Raw genomic sequence first — 11,014 nt, forward strand, 5'->3', positions numbered from 1 at the left:
TCACAATAATACTTGTGGGGTGGGAGAAGGAAAAAGAAAAGAAAATACTGAAAACTAATAAAAGTTGGGTCTGGCTCAAAATGCACAAAACAAAAAACATTTCAATTTTTTTCACATAATTGTTTCCACGTGCTATTGTCATGGGCTGTTTAATTTGAATAGACATGCTTTGTGGTGATAGGCTGGCCACCTAAGCCACATGGCCCCTTTCCTGCTCTCTGGTTGGGTGAAAGAAAGATTTAAGCCAGCCAAGGGCACACTGCAGCTCAGAATTTGGATGGTGGAAAACCCTTGAAGAATGGACTAGGTATAAAAATGATCAGCATTTGTAGGGGGCCTGTAGAATTCAACACAGAAAATTCAACCCTTGCTGAAGAATCCCCTAGGTTGATTAAAACCCTGTACACAGGGGGGAATTCGAATGACTCAGGAGAAAAGGTTGTCACCGCACATTGTTCTGGGGTAATGGGGCATTTGGATCAGAAAAGTCACAACGCAAACAAGCGGCAAAGAGTCCCGTGGCACCTTATAGACTAACAGACGTATTGTTAGTCTATAAGGTGCCACGAGACTCTTTGTCGCTTTTACAGATCCAGACTGACACGCCTACCCCTCTGATACTTAACACAAACAGAGAGACCGGGGACAGAAGCGAGGCAGATGCAGAGTAAAAAGCCAGGAGGAAACAACCTGTAAGTACAGGAATGTGGTCCTGAGAGACAGCTAAGAGAGGGGAATTTGGGGGCACAGAGTCTTGGTACTAGAGGCAGGCTTGGGAAGGTGAACAGAGGAGCTGTCTGCAGCTGTTTGATTCCGACTGTGTTCAGGGAAACAGGACTTTGGATACTCCTTGTAAATAAGCCAGATCGCATCAAAGTCAATACCAGACTCTAAAGTCAATTTCTCCTCCCAACCAAATGTTGACTAGCCTCTTGGGGTGACAATAAAATAGTACAACATTTCAAACATAAAAGGGGCATTTCTAGCCACAAAAGGATTTCTCTAACGGTAGAAAAAGTATTCTAATGGAAACCATCTCAGGAGTTCCACACAGGCACAGAGCCCACTATGGCCAAATTGGCCCTTTAAAGGGGATCATCTCCTTTAACTCGGCTTCTGCAGAGTTTCGTTGATCCAGAGGATACATTTGGTGATTCTCGTGTATATGCTGGGGCGGCGCATGTCCAGATACCCATTGGAGACAATGCCCTTTCCGCCGTACAGAACCGGCCTGGAAACGGGTGGGCAGAGAGTGAAATCTAGAGCTGGGCAGAATGATGTAACCGTGGAAAAGGCAGTTTATACAAAACTGAATTTTTTCACAGAAAATTTTGATTTTACAGACAATTTTCTATTTTTGCATGGGGAAAATTGAAATGAAATATTTCATTCCATGGCAGTTCCATGCAAATCTGAATATTTCGTAGTTAGGAATCAGTTCAACAAAATGTTAAACTGCTTTTTCCTATCCGTGCATTGGCTCATAGGCATTGACTCCATGGGAGCTCCAGGGCTGGAGTACCCATGGGGCAAAGTTAGTGGGTGCTCAGCACCCTCCAGCAGCCCAGCTCCTCCTCTTCCCCCTCTCCCCAGCATCTCTCGCCCACCAGCAGCTCCGTTGAGCAATTACTCCCCCTCCCTCCCAGGGCCTCCCACCCCCAACAAAACACCTGTTCAGGATGCTCCTGGAGGGAGGGGGAGGAGCAGGGTAAACTGAGGCACAGGGGGGGCCGGGACATGCCGAAGGTCACCCAGCAGCAGAGCTGGGAACAGAACCCTGGCGTCCTGAGGTGCAGGCCTTTGCTCTGGCTACTAGACCACACTGCTTCCCCACAACTCACAGCAGCTCAGTCAGGCAGTCCCAGGCACCACCGGGGCTGCTTCCCCGGCAATCCTGGGCTGGGGGGCTGTGAAAGGAGGCAGCTTCTCCTCACCGTCTTCCCAGACCCCACCGGCCCGGTGGAGTGGGAAGCAGAGCAGGGGAAGCTGTTTTCATAGACCCGTGGGGATCCTGTCTGTGTTAGGGAAGCTTCCTACCCATGAATATCAGCCACCCATCGTGGGCGTGTGGCATCCCCTGGAAGCCACATGCAGGGTAACAACCTCCTACTGCTGCCAGCTAACAGCCTCGCCCCTTTAGCTCAAGGACTGTGCTCCAGGGCTGGGGTCAACCACAGAGCCGGGAGGCGATTGCAGCAGCACCCTTGTGAGTCCACCCAGATTCCCAACTCTTCCTGCACCACTAGCTAGCACAGGAGCGCTGGGAACGCAGCTGACACCTCTGGCCGTCTGTGCAGGGCCCAGCAACTTCGGGGCTGTTCTGTTAGCTGGGCAGAGACAGGCACCTCTAGGGCTTGGCATAGATCTGTCCTGTCCCGCCCCCGTCCCCCGCCCCGGCCAGTTCTAGGCTGCTGGGGAGGCTCTGCCAGAGGGACTGCGCTTGATTAACGGGGCGGGTGTTGCAAGGGAAGGGTGGGTCTGGAAAGATGAAAACCCCCATGGCCACAGGGGCAGATCTGACCTGGGACATGTGGGGTAGGTAGGGTGACCAGATGTCCCTATTTTATTGGGACAGTCCCGATTTTGGGGCCTTTTTCTTATATAGTCTCCTATTACCCCCCATCCCCGTCCCGGTTTTTTACACTTGCTTTCTGGTCGCCCTAGGGGCAGGGTTTCAACAGAGCTCCACAGCCACCGACCTCAGTGGGATGCTCCAGTGAACTCAGTGGGGTGGGAGGGGATCGTCAGTGATCTCCTCCTTAGCTGGGTCAAGGAGGAGGGGGCAGGGAACCTGGGCTGGCTGGGTTGAAGGGTCAATCGGAGCAGCAGAGGGCTGAGTTGAGGTTGAGGGGAGAGATGGGACAGGGGTCCTTGATCAAACTCTCCAGCCTCGTGATGTCTCAAAGATGAGTTTTACCCATTCCCATCTCTCTGCCAGGCGAAATCATCGGGGGATGGGAAGCTGGGCGTCACTCCAGACCCTACATGGCCTTCGTGAAGATAGAGACAGGAGGAGATAGAAAAGGAGGCTGCAGAGGGCTCCTCATGTGGGAGGACGTGGTGGTGACAGTGGCTCTTTGTAACTGCAACCTGGGGTAAGAAATGCACCATCTGCCATCCCCGAACCAGCCAGTCCCTGTCCTGGGGCTGGCCTCTTGTCATTTTGGGCCACAAATGGCTTCAGGCACTGTTGTGCTGGGTACGGAAGGTGTCATCAATAGAGACCCTGATCTGCTGCTCCAGGAACGGTATTGTTACCTCCCTTGGCCTAAGCAGTCAGTGGGGTCTTGCAGGATGTTTCCATTAGGAGGAGAAATTGCTGGTGGCAATAGATCTACTCTTCCATGAAATCCTTATTTTTACAAAGAATGTCCAAAGTCCTGTTTTTCTGAATGCAGTTGGAGTTACGCAACAAGTGACTCACTTACTCACAGTCCCAAGCCTCCTTCAGCCAGCACTCAGTCCAAAAGCTCTCTCCCCCGGCTAAGCACAGGATCACACTACCCATGCTTCTTTGGCTGTGGCTGGTGCCTTCTCTGGCTGCTTCTCTGCTCTTTCTGCTGCTTACCTCAGACACACACAGATCCATCAGTCAGTGCCCCAGCCCCTGTGTTTGCTAAATTGGTCCCCAGGGAAACCCCTTGGGTGATACGGCTCAGCTTCTACTCCTCTGATGTGCCTGTGGCTATGTCTACGTCTACATGACACAGCCTGTATCAGCCCAGCGTCCTAGAGCAGATGCAGCGTACTCTGACAACAGGGTTTTTCTGCTGGTGTAAGAACACCACCTCCCCAAACGATGTTAGCTATTTCGACAGTGGCCCTCTTCCATCCACAGAGCTACCTCAACACTGGGGGGTTGTCAGCACCGCTACGTTGGATAGGGATGTGGGGTTTTCCCACCTGTAGCCAACACAGCTAAGTTGTAAGTGTAGGCCAGGCCTGTGTAATGGGTGGTGATTCTAGTGCAGTGGTTCCCAAACTTTAACAACCCGTGAACTCCTTTCACTAAAATGTCAAGTCTTGCGAACCCCCCTCCGAAAAAATTAATATTTCCAGGGATTTTCTCCCTTACCTGAGCATAAATTATAAAAAACAGTGATCCTGGAAATTGTTTTTTATGACAGGCTTATTACACACTATTTATTATTAATTATTATTTATCATTACAGTGTTAGTTTTATTACATTATGAAAATGGCAACACTCTTCCAAGATCTCAGTTTCGTAGCTTGTATCACTTTGATTAAGCCTGTTATAAGACAAGGCTCCTATGTTTCATCAAAGAGTATCAGATGTGAAACAGCATGAAGGTATTTAAGAAGCCAACTCAAATAAAGAGTTCCTCCTATGCAAATATTTGAGCCGTGAGCAGTCCAGGCAAACAACGCACGTTACAACAAAGCTTAAACTTGTTCTTCATAATAATTTTAAAAACAACACTTGCAGTCTATTTAATTTTAAAAACAGCAAAAAATATCCACCTTTCTTTCCATTTCTTATAAGGAGTCTTGAAGTTTAAATCTCCTCAGTGTGATGGATGTGCTTGCTTTGACCTGCATAGCTCTTGGAAGTCCCCAGAGCTCCAGGCTGCCGACCCCATGCTGCCCGGAGTCCCTAGGGATGGTCTGTCCGCCATTAGGGAATTTTTTCCTGAGACCCCCCTCTAATGTTTCACGAATCCCAGTTTGGGAACCACTGTTCTAGTGATTCAGCTTCCTCATTACCTAAACAAGCTTATAATCATAGCATCATAGAACTGGAAGGGACCTTGAGAGGTCATCTAGTCCTGTCCCCTACACTGATGGCAGGACTAAATATTATCTAGACCATCCCTGACAGGTGTTTGTCCAACCTGCTCTTAAAAATCTCCAATGACGGAGATTCCACAACCTCCCTAGGCAATTTATTCCAGTGCTTAACCACCCCGACAGTTAGGAAGTTTTTCCTAATGTCCAACCTGAACCTCCCTTGCTGCAATTTAAACCCATTGCTTCTTGTCCTATCCTCAGAGGTTAAGGAGAATATTTTTTCTCCCTCCTCCTTATAACAACCTTTTCGGTACTTGAAAACTGTTATCATGTCCTCTCTCAGTCTTCTCTTCTCCAGACTAAACAAACCCAGTTTTTTCAATTTTCCCTCATAGGTCACGTTTTCTAGACCTTTAATCATTTTTGTTGCTCTTCTCTGGACTTTCTCCAATTTGTCCACATCCTTCCTGAAATGTCGCGCCCAGGACTGGATACAGTACTCCAGTTGAGGCCTAATCAGCGCAGAGTAGAGCAGAAGAATTACTTCTTGTGTCTTGCTGACAACACTCCTGCTAATACAGCCCAGAACGATGTTTCCTTTTTTTTGCAACAGCGTTACACTGTTGACTCATATTTAGCTTGCGGTCCACTATGACCCCCAGATCCCTTTCCGCAGTGCTCCTTCCTAGGCAGTCATTGCCCATTTTCTATGTGTGTAACTGATTGTTCCTTCCTAAAGGGAGTACTTTGGATTTGTCCTGACTGAATTTCATCCTATTTACTTCTTTCTTACTTACATTTCTCCAGCTTGTCCAGATCATTTTGAATTTTAATGGCTTCTGTACATTGATCCTGGGTGCAACACGACTGTTAACCTCGTTAAAGTGGGTGGCTCTAATGACCCATGATTGAATCCATTGTATTGGCTGGTCTGCAGCACCTGCATCCTCCTTGTATTTCACAGCACCATCACTGTGCTGCTGGGGGCCCACAGTGTTGAAATAGATGAACTGGGGAGGCAGGAGGTCTGGGTACATCACCGAATCCTTCACCCAGAATTCAATGATGAGACAGATGAAAAGGACCTCATGCTGCTGCAGGTACTTCCCGCTTTGCATCACCCTGGTCCCAATGATGTAGGTTCCATCATATCACCTCACCCCCAGTGACCTCATATAGCTGCAGGTACCATCCCCATCCTGTCACTGCACCCCCAGTGACCTCACACTGCTTCAGATACCACCCCATCCCATCCCCCCCACCCCCAGTGACTTCACATTGCTGCAGGTACCACCGCTGTCCCATCACCTCATTCCAGTGGGCACATGGACTCACAAAGTTGTACATGTTTCATGGGGATGCCCCACCTGATCCCATCTGGCCCCATGCCCCAGGACAGGACCCATCCTCCAACAGGAGTTTGATTTCCCTTCTCTCTCTCCCCCCCATCACAGCTGAGGGACGAGGCCAATCTGACCCACACTGTGGGCACCATCCCCCTGCCCCGGTGACAGGTGTAGGAGGGGTGTAGCAGGGTGCTGGTGCAAGAGCATCTAATTAGCCCCTCCCCCATCAGCTCCAATCAAGGGAAGCAGATTTGGGGCTGATGGAAAAGTCCTGATGCCGGCCTGAGGATTGGCAGCACCTGCCGGCCTGACAAGCCAAGGGCTATAAAGGCTGGGAAGGAGCCAGGAGGGAGGCAGGCAGCAAGGGAGAGGTCAGTCAGGGAGGGAGCTGGAAGCCTCCTGGCTGAAGACTGATTCTGCCTGTAAACAGAGGAGACCCTGTAAAGACTATATAGTTTGGCACTGGTGGTGGAACAAGGCTAGGTGAATAAAGACACGGGTGTGGCACAACCCCCAAGTCTCTCCGAGCCTGATTTAGGAGGGCAAGCAGGCCTGGGAAGAGGGGCTGGTCATGCACCCCATTACAAGGGGGGTGTGCAGCGTGGCGGGCTGGGGCCTGACTACTACCAAGGAAAATGCCTAGCCCTCCCCCAACTCTGCAGGAGGTGGAACTGAAGATCATGGGCAAGGGCGTGTGTCTTCCTCAACCATATCCGCACCATGCCCTGTCCAGGATGCTGTGCGTGGGGGATCCCCAGAAGAGGAAGGCATCATTCCCGGTGAGTGTGGGACATGGACATGCGGCGCCCGGAACAAGAGGCTGCTAGAACTGGACACTGGCAGGGCTGGGCAGAATTGGGAGAACCAGGATCCACGGCGAACCAGCCAGAAACCAGGAACTGGAACTGACTAGATCCTAGCACTAAAGGCTGTAGGACAGAAATTGGGGACCAAAATTGGCCAGCTCCTAGGAATCAGGGATGGAGGCTAGGAATCAGGGACAAGAACTAGGCTGGTCTTTTAAATGTGGAATGGATCCTAATTATTTTGGGACAGGAACTGGCAAGATCATAGAAATGAGGGGTGGAAATGAGCTGCATGTTCAACAGGTTCTAGAAATCAGGGACAAGAATCAGCCACATCGTGGAAATCAGGGATGGATCTAAATAGTGAGGGACAGATCCTAGAAATCAGGGTTGGGAATCAGCTGGATCCTAGGAAATAAAAAGGGAATTGCTGAATCGAGAACCCAAGGGTGGATCTGAGAAATCAGCAGGAGATCCTAGAAATAAAGGGCAGGAGTCAGCCAGATGCTGGAAATCAGGATTTGGAATCAGGGATGGGAATTGAGCAGGTTAAAGAAATTTGTGATGGATGCTAGAAATCAGACACGGGAACTGGCCAGATTCTAGAAATCAGGGACATGGTCCAGCTGGATCCCTGGACCTTGGGGTGGGAACTCCATGCAAGTCCTAAGAGTGACTTGACCATGAGACCCCAGAAAGAGGGGTACAGAGCTGGATTTCAGGACTATGAATTCAGAATGCAGCCCGCCCTTTGCTTGGACACCTGTAAACCCATACCTGGTGTTTGCTTCTCAGGCGGCTCCGGAGGCCCCCTGGTCTGTGACGGGAAGGCCCAGGGCATTGTCTCCCAGGGCAAACCTGATGGGTCAGCACCCCAGGTTTTCACCAGGGTCTCCAAATACATCCCGTGGATCACGAAAACTGCACAAGCTGATGCCATAGATGGGAGCGTTCATCTCTTCTCGCGTGATTGGACAGACAGTTGAGTATTGCAGCGGCATGGCTGGCTGGCTGGCTGGGTATTGCGGATGGATGGATGGATGGATGTGTAGCCAATGGTTTTAGTTGATTGTTCATTTATTGTGTGATGTTATGATTAACTAATATGTTAGGTCATACGTAATCATTGTATACTAAATAGAGTTAAATTGTAGGATTATAGAAGGATAAAGTTGATCAGTAGTGAGAAGTGATAATTAGGTACAGGTTGTACCTTGCTGGTCTGGCTCCTTCGGGACGTGACCATTCCCGAACCAGGGAATTTGCAGGATCAGGAGAGGTCAATGTCTGGCCCTCTGCTGCCAGCCACAGAGCTCTGCTCTGGCGTGAGAGGGGCCTGCATTGACGGAGCGGGGATGGGAGTGGGGGCGCTGTGGGGAAGAGGCAGGGCAGCTGCAGAGTCCCACGGCCAGGGTGACACTGCATCCCCTCTCAGTCAATGGTGCTCCAGTGCGAGGTTCTGTAGCCGCCCTGCCTCTTCCCCCGAGTGCCCCCCCATCCCTGCTCTTCTCCCTCCTTCCCTGAGCTTTAACTCCGTGCTTCTGAAGCTCTGGGAGGGCGGGGGAGGAGTTTCTAAGTCCATGGATGCTGGCTTTTCCCCGTGAGTGTTCCAGCCCTGGAGCACCCCCACGGGGTTGCCGACGATGCCGGACCAGGGATGTTGCCAGACCAGGGAAGTCCAGATAAAGGAGGTACAACCTGTATTAGGTATCTAAATAAGGAGGGCTGAAACGCAAAGCCTACAGGCTTCAGAGGGATAGCCGTGTTACATGCTGAGTCCCGTAAGATTTTCGCTTAGCCACACTAGGCCATAGGCTTCAGAAATGCTTGACATAAGTGACCAAACAGTGACCCTATGCCACAAGATTACAGAAAAAGATTTACCAATGGGTGACAGATGATGGATACATACTGCAGAACAATGGACAGATGGACATGGCAAATGAGAAGACAGATGCATATTGCAGAAGGATGGATGGATGGATATTGCAGAAGGATAGATTGATAGATGGTAGAGGGAAGGATGGATATTGCAGAAGAATGGATGGATCGATGATGAATAGATGTTGAAGAAGATCAGATGGATGTGGCAGATAGGAAGACAGACAGATGGATATTGCAGAGGAAAGATGGACAGAGAGCTACTGGTGATCCAGAGAAATGAACAACAACCAGTCAAGCCTGCCATGAGAGCTCCCTCCAGTCAGAACTTGCTCTTATTTTTTTTCCAAGGCTGCAGTCTCTGCCCTAGCCGTACAGATTCCTTTCTATGTTTCTTCCCCACTATCTTTTTAAAATTCATATGGACGTCCTATGCTGACATCCCATTGCGTCCATATAACTCTGTGGGGATTTTCAGGGATGGGAGAAGGGGGTTCCCGAGCTCGTAGCTTTCTGCCATGTTATATCGCGATTCCTAGAGAGGGCAGCTCACCTACTTACCAGATCAGCAGTCGGGGTCACCAGTGTTGTCAGTTGTTGGCTGTTCTCTGTGTGTGCTGCACCAGCTCTGGCCAGGTAGCCCGTACAGCAGACTTCTATCGAACTGTCCAAGGAAACCACAGGCTCGGTTCAGCGGGAGAGGCACTTGGCCAGGTTTATTGCTAACAGAGCACGGTATTAATGCCGTATATGTGATACAGGTGCACTCAATACATATATGCCCGAGACAAGGGACTTGGCTCAGTGAGGCCGGGACTTTCTGCTCCCCCCCTCAGCCAGACAAAGACACCCCCTCTGTGACCCACCCTTTTATACACTGATACAAACAATTTACGTATTGCCCCTCTGATGTGGTTGGTTACCACACTTTACCTGTTGGTTTTCTCAAAACACCTCTATCCTTCACCCTGTCATCCTGACCTTATCTTTAGGAGGGGTCGGTGTGTCCCTGTATCATCTTCAGGGAGCGTGTTTAACTTGTCTTGGGGGTGTTTACCTTGTATTGCAGTGTTCTGGCACGATCCTTCTGGAATGTGCTTGTGTGAATGATTAGTGCCTAGAATTGCTCGGTTTTTTGCCATGCCAGCCCTAGTCTTGGCAAGTTTATGTATTGGACAGTGAATCTGCAAGCAGGCATCTGCTTAGTAACAGGGCCTGAGTTTTGGTTATAGCCTGATTCTTGCTAACTTTACTTTAACTCAGCAGGGCCTGACTTAAATTAAGGCCTTAGGTCTAACACCAGGATCCTTATAGCAGGCCTCATGTCTCAGGATCTCTCTTCTGATAACATCCTCTATGTCCATCCACCCCTTCACTCTATCCATCCCTCCCTCCCCATCCACAACCTTCTATCAATCCATCCTGCCATCAGTCTCTCCCTCTCTCCCTACACATATGGAAGTCTCCATCCCTCCCTCCCTCTCCACACACCCCCTCCATCCATCCGTCCATCCCCTGACAGTGTTACCCATTGCTGCAGTAACTCAGGTCTGTTCATGCCTTCACCTCTGCCATGTTTGCCTGTTAATTTCACTCTGTCTTCTGTCTGCCAGAATCAATGGAGTCTAGTGACATTCCTCCTTTGTCAGTGTATAATTCCTTCCAGGGCCTTTAGAACTGGCCACCGCTATCATAGACAGCCAGGCCGGCATGTGCAAGGCCACCTGCATGAGTGAGGTGTATAAATCCCCTTGACTTTCAGTGGGTGTTCAGCCCCTAACACCCTGGCACCCCTTTTACAATACCCAGTCCATCCTGTCAAGTGTTGGGGCTCAATCCCATGGAAGCTCAGCGCCCAGCATCTCCCAATAGGGGAAATGGGGAGATTTTCAGAAGTGCCAAAAATGCAGTGGGTTCCCCTAGTACATATGGCCAGGAGCAGGTACACACAGGAGTCCACTCAGCCCCTCACCCAGTTCAATGGGAACAGCTTCTTATGGAATCCAGCCTCACCCTGGACAGCTACCCAGGGTGGGGAATGGACATGGGGCCTTTCCCTTCTAAGGGCCATCGGTTCCAATAAAGCCCCAGGGTGGGGACTGGCTGGCTCAGGAGCATGGGGATGGGACATGGGGCCTTTTCCCTCTCAGAGTACCAACTCTCCCAGACAAGACTGGCTGGCTCAGCAGGGTTGAGAATCTGATTACGGGTAATTGTTTTGGGTCTGGTCC

The 11,014-nt window shown here is 50.2% G+C and overlaps 1 pseudogene; it reads left to right on the forward strand.

Moving 5' to 3' along the window:
• The first annotated feature begins 2,498 nt into the window (after nucleotides 1-2,498).
• Nucleotides 2,499-7,888, forward strand: LOC141997104 (mast cell protease 3-like; annotated as a pseudogene).
• Nucleotides 7,889-11,014: the final 3,126 nt, after the last annotated feature.

This window comes from Natator depressus, chromosome 13 (assembly GCF_965152275.1).
Source record: "Natator depressus isolate rNatDep1 chromosome 13, rNatDep2.hap1, whole genome shotgun sequence".
Taxonomy (NCBI): domain Eukaryota; kingdom Metazoa; phylum Chordata; order Testudines; family Cheloniidae; genus Natator; species Natator depressus.